This window comes from Pygoscelis adeliae, unplaced genomic scaffold (genome assembly GCF_000699105.1).
Source record: "Pygoscelis adeliae isolate BGI_AS28 unplaced genomic scaffold, ASM69910v1 Scaffold154, whole genome shotgun sequence".
NCBI lineage: Eukaryota > Metazoa > Chordata > Aves > Sphenisciformes > Spheniscidae > Pygoscelis > Pygoscelis adeliae.
In genome coordinates, this window is record NW_008825113.1 from 2,697,050 (window position 1) to 2,710,994 (window position 13,945).

The 13,945-nt window shown below is 39.8% G+C and overlaps 1 long non-coding RNA gene across 1 annotated transcript in view; it reads right to left on the bottom strand.

Moving 5' to 3' along the window:
* LOC103920275 overlaps positions 1–13,945 on the bottom strand; it is a 30,776-nt gene that overhangs the window by 15,150 nt on the left and 1,681 nt on the right. The window lies entirely within an intron of this gene.

Here is a 13,945-nt window from a genome sequence, read left to right on the forward strand (position 1 = left end):
ATTTCTTACATTACGAACTGGAAACTCAGGTGTCCAAGGAGTTTATCATCAATGACACAAAATATTTTAGAGGATTTTGCTGCCCTTTCTGTGTTTGCAGTCTTTTTCTTTTGTATTTTGATGAGAGTTTCATCTCATGTTCAGAGCAATACCTCCTACTGAAACCAATGAATGCTTTCATTGTGAGTAAGGCAGGCCCACAGAGAAGCTTCTCTAATATCTTTCTTTTTGGTTGGTTTCATGTTCATACTTACAGGGAAGACTTGCTAATGTGATTTTATGTGACCTACCCAACTTTCTCCTATGTCTTGATGGGGAGCCCCTACAGCCCTTTGCTGTGCCTAGCTTTATTGCAGTACTTTGGAGTCTATTGGACTGCCTCCATTAGAAAAGTCACGTCTGACTTTGTATTCAAAGAGTCATATTTGTTTATTAAAATGTTGCACTCAAGTCAATATTGTGTAAGCATGGCAACCCAGCCAGGATTTTCCTGTAACCTATTGGCATTATGTTCAATAGCATGATTCTGACAACAGATTCATTGCAACGTTTAACACTATGTCAGGTAACATCTCTCCTTTAGGTCAAATCCTGATCCATTTTAGTGCAATTAAATCACGCAGTCTAAAGGGCAAAATTCACCCTGAGACAAGTATATTTCACCCTGTTGGCCCCTTGTGCCTTTTTCTTGAGACTCAGCAGAGTTTGCACAGACACTTGCTTTCCCATTCACCTGGCTTGCTGCCCATATTTGCTGTTCCATTCAACCATGTACAGATGTGTCCGACTGTTCCCAACATCATGGGGTTTCTATACGTTGTAGGAGGAAGTCATGGACACTTCTTCAATTGTATGACAACCAAACACGCAACCCCACGACTAATATTTGGCTCCGTTTGGTTAAGATGAATGGCATCTTAAAAAGTTCCATCATGTACAGTAATCATTATAACCGTGTGGACAGCCCCTTCCTTAGCTTCTTTAGTCATGACTTTTGCCCTTTTTTCTTGATTGATAAGCGACAGCTTTGCATTCTGGACCTTGAAATATATATTTACAGTAGTCTAAGAAATTTGTCCTTAATCAAAGGAGGCTTGACTTGCCAGCACATCTTTAGAATATTATTGAGTAACTCATTAAAATGTTAATAGCTTCTGTCAGGATTTATTGATCCTGATGTCAGCTTTTCTCAGAATAAGAAATAAAGCTGATTTTTATCTTATCTTCAGACCATCCTGAGTGATCAGTACTTAAATAGAATAATGAGAAGTGCTTGAGTAGAATAATCAGCATCTAGCACATGTATCAGTTCTGAATACAGACAGAGCCCTCCAGATATATGAGTGTATTTTATGTGGTGTGTGAAATAATATGTAACATAAGGAAAATGAAGAAGACACTTTATCTGGATGATTTTGACAAATAGTTTTTTCTGCTGAAGCAAATAGAGGGAATACAATCACAACAAATATTTTCTCTTGGATGAAAATATTTTTTTTTAAACAGCTTAGTAAAATAAAAGTATGAGTGCCCTTGTTCCTTGCATCCTAAATTACACAAGTTAAATAATGACCAACTTCTATTCCACTGGATTTCTATAAGACAAACATTTGATACAGAATATTTTCTGCTACCGTCACATTGTTTTGGTTATATGTGGAACTGAACAAAAGACTGACTGACCTAGTGAAGGAGAGGGAGGGAAGGGTATTTGTTTTTCAAAGGCAGCTGCTAATCTCAGAATCTTTCCCACCATAAGCAACGTTGTCCAACAAGAGTAAAACAGCAAATCCCATGCTGACCCTAGCAGAGGTAGGATTGTCAAGTGTCAAGATGAATGAAAGAAATGAGAGAAGAATCTGTCTTTTATATCTTGCTTTAAAATGATTAAGTCGACCTTTGTCAGGACACTTATTTTGAGTACGTCAGCAAGTATTTTACAGCATGTTCAGGACTTTTAACAGATGGGTACAATGTTGTGATACTTTGCTAATTTGAAAGGACCCTGAAGACAGTGTATAGAAATCTGTCCCTTAAAGGTTTATTTAAGTAGCAGCCTACAAGGCAATTCCCTCTGAGCCTGGCATGTAAGAACCACTGTGTCCCATGTAAATAAGCTGTCACCTTGTACCTGGAAGGTGATAGGCACTTACTGGCAAAAGGATTGGGCCATTGCAAATGGGCTAAAAAGTCACCTGGCTGCATTTAAGCTGCAGCGTGGTCAGCCTGTGAAAAGGCTACATAATGTAAGTGTCTGCAACAAAAAAGGTTCAGCCTTCTGATACAAGAGATTCTTTTAAATCCTGTGCTCTTATAACTTAGAATTCAAAAAAGACGGTGGGTTATTTAGTAGTTTATTTATAAGATAAGGGCAAGAGCAACTGCCATAAAACTTAAAAAAATAATAATTTTAGGACATCCTGAGAGAAGCTTCTTTCCAAATCAGAATGCCTTGTCTGGATATTAAGTAGAGTCTGCAGTCAAGGAGAATTTATAGGAGTTATAGTTATGAGTGATATTGTTATGGACTTGATCAACTTACCTTTTCATCAGACTAGTCAACAGAATAGGACGATGAAATCTGGCAAAACAGCCAGATGTCATCACATGCTTAGTGAATTTTAATCTGGCATTTACAGTATTTGAGAATTTAATGTGAAAAACGCTAAATGATGCCTAGTTTATGTGACTTGCGGTTCTGATTTTCATTAACACTTTCCTTGTGACAGTTGCCAATAAATCCTGGAATTACTTGCATTCCTTTAAAAGGACGAAGGCAACAGCTGTGAGGATGCAGACAAGAAACATTATTTGGTATATGGTAAACAGCGTGCACTTCTGAAACCTGCTTGAATCGTTAATGTAGCATATTAACTGTTTGTGCATAAAGTACAATCTTAATAACATTTGTTCAGGGTGACACTTATACATTAAGGTCTTCAATATGCAAACACTTAAGCTTATGGGTAATTTTACATTTATGTGTAATCCTGTTCGATATACAATATAAAGTTGCTCACGTAAGTAAGTGACTTTAGGATCAAGGTCAGGGTTTATAGAGTGATTTGAGATTCCTCAGGATAAAAATGCCATCTAAATGTAAAGATACTGTTTGTTAGGCATTAGTGTTTTACAGACAGTAAATTTAATGGGCCTGATTTTCATTTACCTTTACAGTCAGATGAGGGATCTATTTTGGAAAAGTCACCACTGTGGGGGAAGAAAAACAATAGCCAGGAAATTGCTAATGTTAATGTGATGTAAAGTCAAGCAACCATTTCGAATCTCGTTTAAACTTTGATTCAGGAAGGGACTGAAACATGCGCTTAATTTTAATCATGTCAGCAGTCCCAGCAGTCAGTGAGACCACTTAAAATTAGGCGTATTCTGCCTGCATGGAGGCCTCAGTCAACAGAGTACAAAATACATTACCATTTCTCGTCCGAATTGCTTGTGCCCAGTTCTTAATGGATGGATGGTCTTCTCCCAAAACACAATGACAGAATTGATATTTAATGGAGCAGAAAAACTTCTCTGCTGAACTGAGTCAAATGAGATTTCACCGAGGGGAGAGAGAGTCTCATCCTTTGAGAAGCATATATTTTAGAGGGACTAAGACAGAGGCTCAGGCAAAATCCCTGACGTAGGTGCTCTGAGGAATCAAGCGTAGCACTCTTGATGGCTCATACTGTGTACCCAGGCTCCTAACTTAACTGTCTAGGCTGAACACCTAAAGTAAGAGGGCATGAACATTTTCCAGAGAGGTTTATCTGTCTTCTGCTACACCCCAGGGCAACGTGTTGTGTCATATCATTCATCTGTGCCAGCAATAAATAATTGCATCAAAGAATTCACCACAACTGTGCAAAGCCAAAGGCTGCTTCAGAACTGCCTTCCTTTCAATGGCACTATTCAAATTATCTGTATTATTCTTCATTTTAAGAATTAATCTTTCAAGGGAGTTACTTTGAATGTCTACTTAAAACAATACCCCCTTGTGTATTGAATTTAAAAATGAAGTGTACATTCTGGCTTTTTATAGCACATATTTATAAATAAGATGTGGTCACAGTACATATTTTGCACTTTCATTTTTAAATGCTGTATGATCTAGAATTTGATGGGGTTTGGATTTTTTTCACAAACACAGAGATCAGAAAGAGCCATTTATGCTCTTTCTAAAGTAATGATGTGCAACTTAATGTTCTGTATAGCCATTCATATGAGTATTTATATACATGTGTATGTGTAGAGATACTTTTATATATTGTGAATATGTGTTTATCCTTGTATCTTTAAAAAGGTTGCTTGCAACAGAAAGGATTTACACAACTCTTCAGGCATCTGCATTATTTTGAAGAACCCATTAAAATAAATTTGCTTCTGACACTCAGGGACTTAAAGGACTGTTAGTGTGCTTTGGGGTCTTCTTTTAACTTTTTTTGGCTTAAAATTGGCAAGATGTATTTATTTAGCTTTTATATATATTTCCTCCCAACAGGCAACTAGGTATTGTATGTGATTATGGCTAAAAGAGGGGACTGGGAAATAAGAGTGGTTTTTGAACTTTGTAAGCATTTTCCTGCATGATCTGGGACAATTTTGTAGGTTTTAAGGTCAGAAGGGCTCATTACAATTTTCTCTTCTCTTTCTCAGAGATCTCCCTGAATCTTCGGTGGGATCCAGGCCACAGGATACCACCCGTGGGACTTGTGTGTGTTCAGCCTCATGGGAGTGGTATCAAATTTGAAGAGCTAGAAATAAGACTTGGGGTTTTTAACTCAACGTGCTATGTATCTATACACCCAAGTTAATTTTAAAGACCTCAAGTTACAGGAAATTTATCATATTCCTTAGTAAAAATTGTCTTATTCCTAGGCTGAACTCTACATCATGCAGCCAGATACCACGTGCCTTCGGTATGACAGACAAGGAACCTCCCTGGGATGATACTTTCTCACAGCACATTTCCAACAGAGAAATGGGGAAACTAAGGCACTCAGATTCAGTTATTATTCCTAGCCTTGGGTCTGCTGCATGTTTGTGATCCCAGCCCGATGCTTTTTTCCTCAATAATGACTTTCAAAACCACAAGTAAAATCTCCTGTAATTACAGGAAACATATTCAATTTAAATTTAATAGTGTAAAAAACATATCATGCCTGAATGTGGGACTACTTTAGACCATGTTATTTTCCACTGTGCCCAGACTTTCATATAAAAGGTTCACTCTCTTAATTTACAATGCTTTTAAAAGATCTGGTTAGGAGCAGTTACAATGTTTATTCAGGATGTTATCAATGTAGGAGGTTGGTCCAGTGTCCTTACTAGCACTGCAGAAGTTTCTACCTGTCAACTTCCAAGGTCAGGAAGGTCCACGGAAATGGACTAAAAAGCTCCACAGTTTAAATTCTAAATAAATCTCTACCTTCATTTAGTAATTTACTTATCTTGATTCTTACGAGAATATGTATGCAAGTCTCACTAATGTAAAGCTTAAGCAACAACTTGTGGCTTAAGCAACAACACAAAAAAATGCTGCCGATAAATATTCAGCTGACGATGGCATGGCCCATGTGGCTTGGTAATCATTCACTCCTTAAACTCAACTTCAGAGCCAACAAATAATTTTAAAAGAGGTCTTAAAAATATTTTACCAGAAAAGACTGTGAGCATTGAAATTCCGTGGATCATAGTTAGAGATGTGAAAATATTCCCCAATAAATATATGGCAAGGATATTTTTTATTCCATCTCCTTTAGCTAAAATTTGCTTCCAAAGATTCCACTTTCCACCTAATCCAAACGGTTGGATTTTAAGTGATTTCACAACAACACCACCACGTCTAAAGGGGCAGCAGGAGAGAGACCTTCTTGGGGAGAACAAACACCTTGATAAAAGAAGGCATGTCTCTTTAGAGGGGGACATTTCCAAGGGTATCTGTGGGGTGAACATTTACACTGTAAAAATTGCTGGAAAAGCCTATGAAGCTCAAACAGACCTGCTCTAGCAAAGATGCTATTGCTGACTCGGATAGAGCGCAGTATGTCAGGTGTTTTGTGTCCCTGACCTTGAGTGTCTCAGACCAAATCACTGAGGGAGACCATTACTGATTCGTTCATAACAGGATGCCCCATCCCTGGAAGCATTCAAGGCCAGGTTGGACGGGGCTCTGAGCAACCAGATCTAGTTGAAGATGTCTCTGCCCATGGCAGGGGGGTTGGGCTAGATGACCTTTAGAGGTCCCTTCCAACCCAAACTATTCTATGATTCTATGATTCTATGATGTGTCACTAATAACAACATTGCATGATCCATCTAAGCTACTCGTTTATACACAAGTAATCTAACCATTTCTAACAATGAGCAGTAATTTCTAAATGCATTTCTCTTTCTCTTCTGGTTGCATAAGTGAGGTAGAGGACACAGGCGTGCTTCGTTGGATGCTTACAGCAACAAAGCAGACAAAACTGATGCTAGGAAAACCTGATTGGTTTATTTTACCCACTATCTCATAAAAAGTGGTAATTGACATTTTAATGCATGACATGTTGCATTCCTTCATAACGCTACAGTAATTGAATACACATGAAACTGTAGTGCACTGGGTGACCCTGGAGTGTGCCACACACCTGGAAGCAGTGAAGTTCAATTAATGTGTCATTGCTACTAATAACAGCTACTAGTGAGAACCTCCAGCCAGTTGCTACACCAGAGGAAACAGTAATCCCTGTATTTAGACAGATAGTATACAGTAAACACCAAGGATCCATTGTATACATGCAGAGCTGGTTTGGATCAACAGTTAAAATCTTGTTCTCTTAGTAACTTGCTTTTGCACTAAATTGCACAATTTAATTTACCCCTGCACTGCATTTGTCTAGCTTTGTGTGCAAAAATTTGCAGATACTAAAATAAAATCAGCTGAGGGCCATTAGTAGACTAAATCAAATAGTACTGAGACAAAGGTTCATGCAATAAAAAGAGAACATAAATCACGCACTTGCACAGAAAAAGCTATGGTAAAATGGCCTTAAGGATTTGATTTAATCTGTCAAACCCCAGGAAATTTAGAGTTAAGAGTTGAAACTCCTTCCTTAACTTGCCTTATTGTTAAAATCAAGTTATCAAAAGTCCTTCATTAAGCATATGCATATATAGATGTGCATACACAAACAGTCTGAATGTTTTCTTAATTTAATTTACAAAAATAGAGGACATCAAAACTGAGACCAGAACAGAGGCAGGCAAGGTTGAAGTTCTCCTTTTTAATATCTCAACATCAGGTCTGATTTCACTAAATAGTAAACATCGGGCTCTTGGGACAAGTTATGTGTCCTAGGTGCTGAACCTAAGAAACTATTAAACCATTTAACCAAAAGCTCATAGGGAAGAAAAGATCATTCCAGTATGGCCTGGTTCCACAACATCTCTGTCCTTGCTAGGATTATGGAGCAGGATATCAAGTTACAAACATTACATCATTTGAAAAAGCCTCCACTGACTGAAAGCCATGTTAATACTGAAGACCATGATGTTGATTCATGAGGAGTTTAGCCTCTTCACAGGAACCCTGTTTGCAGTATCAGACCTGTGCATTTTTACTGGTGTTGAGACAAATCTCAGAGGAGTTGTACTTTCTGGTTGAGTAATCCCCAGAGATAAAACATCTTATTGAAAATGGGTTTGAACTTCTGCAGAGCTTCACTCGTCTTCTAGCAGCTATCATCACCACATCTATTTTATTTCTCCAATCATGCTGCTCTCTCATCTTAGATTTGTCTAAGATTTATCTGTCAGCTTTATCTGCCCCTAAATTCATTTCAGCTCTCTAGCTGATTCTCTCAGGCATTCATGATAAATAATATTCTCTGTGTTCTTCATGCTCCTATTGCCCCTCACTTTGCTTTTATATGTCTCGATTTAAAGCCTGTCCTACTGACCTGCCTGAAATCCCATATGTTTATGGAATTAGAGCACAAACTTCCTCAGCGATGGTTCTCTAATAGTCAGTAAGGCACTGGGTAGGCAGTTGGGAGAATATTTATCTTGTATTAATTGCACAAATATTCAGCTCAGTCTAAGATCCTCTCCGGTTTTGTGAACTATCTAGTCCACGCTGCATGTGTTCAGAGGGTTAGAGACACCGGTGTAATCAATCCCACTGTGAGTATTTGCACTGTCCGATACTTGCAATCTATTCAGGGTAAACAGTTGTCTGCCAACCCCCACTGCAGGAAGGTTTCCCAAGATATGCTAATAGCATGTCTCCAGTGCTGGAGAAACCCTGAAGTAGAGAAAGCTTGGAAAAAAATAAATACAGAAAAGTATCTGAGTTCAAAAGGGGGGAAAGAGGAGAAAAGCATAATCAGAACTTCACTTTTATATTGGGTAGCAGGAGGTGAAGAAATAAAAGCCTTTCTGAAACCATTCAAGTGATAAAAGGAGTGTTTGGAGACAACAATAGGTACCAGTTGATGGAGGGAATCTGTTGTTTTCTTCTCTCAGAAAAGAAGTACATTGCATTTCTGGAAATGCAAGAAAATTCTACACAGGTTTGGGGGGAAAGAGGGGTTGAGTGAGGTGTCTTTCTTTCCATTGCAGCATGGTGGCCACCATTTGGGAGACTTAAGCCCCAGAACCTTATTTGGCTGAGGTTCGTTGTATGGAGATGGTTATATGAGAACAGATGATTTCAGGAATGTTCAGAAACTCCTAATGAGTAGCACCAGAAAACAGTGGAATAATTTCATATATTGCTCCATAGCAACCTGAAAGCAGATTTCTCTTGGGTTTTTTAGATAGGAAAATATCCAAAAAATTACTTTTGAGATGTAAGGCTAGGTGTTGCAGCTTCTCATAAATAATCCAGTCCTAGCTTCCAAACTCACAGTTAGCTACCTAAACTGCTGTGGGATTGGGTTCTTCCAAAGAGAAGGCATAAAAAAGCTGAGCAGTGAAACACGTAAGCTAGCCATGAGGAAGTTGTTAAGGAAATGGACTGGTTCTTCCGACTTCCTTCTTCCTAGCTCAGACTTAGATATCTTTGTCATCATGAGGTTCTCTGACTGCAAATTTCTTCTAACCCTTTCTTTTTTTTTCTCTTTTTGTTTGTTTGTGTTTGTTTTTTTAAGAGAAAAAGCAAAAAAACCCCACTGTTTAAGCTGTAAGACTAGAGGCAGAACACCAGTCTTCCTCATCTTCTTGCCATAGGACACAGTGGTCCTGAATTCATGACAGAAGAGGAAAGTTCAATTGCCTCTGAGGAAGTTCAAACTTTTACCTCCATCTTTTCAGCAACAGCAGGATGTAAATGGGGCTGAGACTCACAGTCCCTCTTGTTCCCACCAGGCTGCTCCACCTAGAAAAACTGATGTGACCCTAGCCTGCTTGGCAGGGCAGTTGGCTGGGAGAAGGGAGTCCTGCATCTCACCCTATTCCAAAGACTTCCAATGCATTTGTGTGCAATGTCCATTCCCAAATAATATAAATTTAAAACAAACAAACAAAAAACCCTTGCAAAAGACACCAAGGTTTGTCACTTCCCCAGTAAATCTTGATTATTCTATGCACAATGAAGTCAGTTCAGTAGGAGAGCACCACACACACACACACTCAAGTGGACAACGGTCTGATACCTCAAACATACTCTTCATAGACAAGAGGCCTGTGGTTGAATTCCTTTGAACAAAGGAGGGAATTGAGTCTGGATCTTCACCATCATATCTGACTGATCTGTCTTGTGTATAAAATGAGGACGTCTTCTCCCATTGACCATGGAGAGGAAGAAGGTTTCAGTGCATTTTCTCAGTGTATTCATTGATTGTGTTGGGCGCAGATCAAAGGAGAGAAGCAGAGAAATACTTGCTTCCTCAGTCTGCATTAGGTACCATGCTAGCTCTCCCCTGCTGAGGCTGAGGTGCGACTGGGGGTGTGTTTGGGGAGCTGAAATGATGAAAATCGGGCTTTAGATATATCCATAATTAGCCAACAACTGAGTGGAAGTGTTCAGCATTCCCATTTTAGACTTCAGTATCTGCATTCTTCCTGAGTCCCTTTCTGGATGTCGCCTTGAGCTCCTAAACTGAGAGCACGTTCAAATGGCATCCAGTGACTGAAGTGTCTCATTCTTTGGTATTGGTGAGTCTCAGGGATCAAATTTCAGGATCAGTGTTTAAAGGTCAAACAGATCATTTTAGAGGGCAGTATCTTCTGAGTAACTTTCTGATGTTAAGAGAGACTGAACTTAGGTCATCTTTGTTCAGTTAAGATCGAACATATCCCAGGTTCCCGTAATAAAAGCATGGAAACCTTGATAATATGAAGCCTGACAAAGGAAAAAGGCATGCCAAGTTATTGACAAAGCTGGAAACAACAATGAAAAATAGCAGTAAGTTCCTATACTGACAGTAGCTCCACTTTCAGATACGTTTGCTGACTGACTAGCAGCTCAGATACAAAACCCGCTGGAGTTGGTTTGTTGAGGAGTGAGTTACTGATACAAGCAAATGCCTTGTGTGCCCATGGAGGACGTTTTTGAAATGTTTTAGCCTCGAATGTAATTGCGTTGTGGTGATTACTGTCCAAATGGCATAACCTTTCAATCTCACTGCTACTGGGGAATCTCATGGTGACCAGAAGAAAACAACTGTCTCTTTTTATATTGGAAAGACGTGAGCAGAGGTGAGGAACACCTCTTGCATTCTGCCTTCAGTGAAGTCAGCTCACGTGGGCTCCTTACACACTCGCAAAGCCTTGACTCTGCAAGGATGAAGGTTGGGAAACTTGCAACCTATTTCAAACAAGACTCATACCCCGTGGTATGAGGCTGTTCTCTGCTCTACCTTTTGAACCAAAAGGGATCACGTCCATTGACACCACACCACCAGTTCCCCAAGAGCTGAGTTTGTGAATCCTCGCTTTTCCTGTGCCCACGCCAGACCTTCTGTCGTGGTTTAACCTCAGTCGGCAACTAAGCACCCCGCAGCCACTCGCTCACTCCCCCCCACCTGGTGGGATGGGGGTGAGAATTGGAAGAGCACAAGTGAGAAAAACTCGTGGGTTGAGATAAGAACAGTTTAATAATTGAAATAAAATGATAATAATAATAATATAATAATAATAATACACAAAGCAAGTGATGCACAGTACAATTGCTCACACCCGCTGACCGATGCCCAGCCAGTCCCCGAGCAGCGGCCCCCCCCAGCCAGCTTCCCCCAGCTTATGTACTGAGCATGACGTCACATGGTATGGAATGTTTCTTTGGCCAGTTTGGCTGTGACCCCTCCCAGCTTCTTGTGCACCTCCAGCCTTCTCAGTCGGTAGAGCATGGAAAACTAAAAAGTCCTTGGCTAGTGTAAGCATTACCTAGCAGCAACTAAAATATTGATGCGTTATCAACTTTATTCTCATCCTAAATCCAAAACACAGCACTGTACCAGCTACTAGGAAGGAAATTAACTCTATCCCTGCCAAAATCAGGACACCTTCCCCAATCAGCTCGACCACACGAGGAAGGAGACAGACCCCCTCTTCCCACTCTTGTCAGTGCCCTGTCGTGCCTTGTTGAGGCTGCACTGCTGTGAGTATTTCACACTGTTTTAAGCTAATCACTTGGAGAGTTGGCTGGTACATGTTCATTTGCAGGACTGAGGTCTTATGTTCGCAAAAGCAACCTTCACTACAACTTCTGCTTCCCCTCTCCATCCCCTCTCCCTTGCAATAATGTCCCAGTCCCATGTGAATAGATTATTCTTGACTTAAATTTCTCTGCTCGTACATGGTAAAATACCTATTTAGCAATAAGCTATTACACGTGTTACAAAGCTTTCAATGGACAAATACAAAAATATTGAATCAGGATGTTACAACAAACCAAAAGTACAGTAATTAACAAGAGCATATGTATTTGCTTATGAATGCGCTTACAACATAGTAAAACATCACATAATGATGTATAAATAGCATTTTCCATTCATCATTTCTAAATCATGACTAAAGTATTTATAAACTTTACCATAAAGTATTACCAAAGTTCTTCTGACAGCCATTATATAATATATTGAATGCCAAGCAGCATAAAATACCACCAAAAAAGAGAGATGTTTTTGCATCGGAATTCCTCTATTCCTCACAGATCCATTACTCATCTCCACTAGATTAGTCACACTATTCATACAAGCTGAGGGCCACTGAGAAAACAAGTTCAAGTCACTGAACATAACTTAAAGTAAATAAAAATACTTACATTGACGTTCATAACGTTCAAAGGATTTCAGACAAATAGAGCAAAAACGCTCTACTGTGTGCTTTTCATACTAGGTTTTTCCTATTTCTTCAGCCTAGAAGCTTCCTCTCTATGATTGATACATTCCCTCTCCTGTTTCCAAGGACAGCTTTCACCTTTTAAACTATCTACTGTAGTTAAAAGAAATATGGTTTGTAGCTTATATTAGCAGAACCAAATGTTTGGTCATGAAAGTTTGGGCTGCATAATTAATATCAATTATCTGAGTTTTATGAAAATACTTTCAGAAAATTCATCAAATTCCAGGTCCAGTTGGAAAAAAAAAAATGAAGTTGGCCTTAACAAAATAACTTTATTCTCCTTAGAAAACTGAAATTGAAAACCTGATCCAAACATGAGCATTCAGTGTTTTCAACTTAGACATATTTCTTGCAAATGTCATCCATTTGGATCAGTCCATCAACTCTGACAGCTCCTGCAGTGTCACATGCCTATATTATCACTGTACATTATATACAGGCACTGTACATTATGTACACTGTGTACCCTTTTCTACATCATGTACAGAAGAAAAAAAATAAACAGATTTTCTAGTTCTAATGAAAAAAAATCCTCATTTCATTTTCAAACAGCAAGTATTTTTCTGGATAGTTAGCTCAAGCCGCTTTTGACAAACTCTAAAAACTCTGAGTAACGAGAAGGAGCGTTGAGTTTTCCTTCCCTCCACTCTGATTAGAAATGGGATCCATGCCCCAGCTGGATATTTCCAGTTCATGCCCAGTATAAATAATTTTCTGTCCGATTGCCAATCGTCGTCCCATGTGGCCAGCAAAGGTTGGACAATAGCAGTAACACAGCTTCAAGTAAAGAGCTGAAAACGATCCCCTGCAACCGGAGGCCTCAATTCTGCATAGTTGAATAATTCTAGCACCATGATTTAACTTCCTTTTTCCCTTTCAAGTGTTCAGTGCTAATTAATCGTATTGTCAATGCTTACGTTTCCTACCTTACTTATTTGTAAGGACATGTTCAAGTGGCATACTAGAAGGTTGATCCCGCAGACTATACTTAACTAGTAATCCTCATGCACACTGGTAACCCCATTGAATATCAATATAAGATTGTGGTGCCAGGGAAAGTTAAACAAATCCTGAGGAATCTGTTTTATTAGCATTTATAGGATTTGTGTGTGTGCGTGTGTGTGTGTATACATCCACGCTTGGGAACAGTAGTTACAGGAAAAAAAAATACAAGCGATTCCTCCGGGGACGGTAAGCGCTGCTAGTTCTTGAGCTCATACCGATGCTGATGTTGCAGCCTGTAAATGTTAAAATATCTGATGATATTTTCTTTTCTGAGGAACTCGGTGGTATTTCTCACAGTTAATACGTTAGCTAAGCACATCAGACAGAAGTTAAGACCCGCACTGCCCTTGGCCCCGCAGCCCTGTTTTCCCCAGCCTGGACCCGTCTAGCATTGCGTGTATTATACGAGCGTACGAGACCCAGAAACACGGGAAAATTACACGAACGCGGAGGGCCGAAGCCACGGCCCTGCAAAGGTGTCCGTCGCAAGAGCTGACCGGGTGCCACCGGGACCGCTTTCACGGACACGGGGGGACGGCAAGCCCCTGCCGCCTGCCGCCTGCCCCTGCCTGGGCCCTTCTTCCCCGCCACCCTCCCCACCGAAACACGC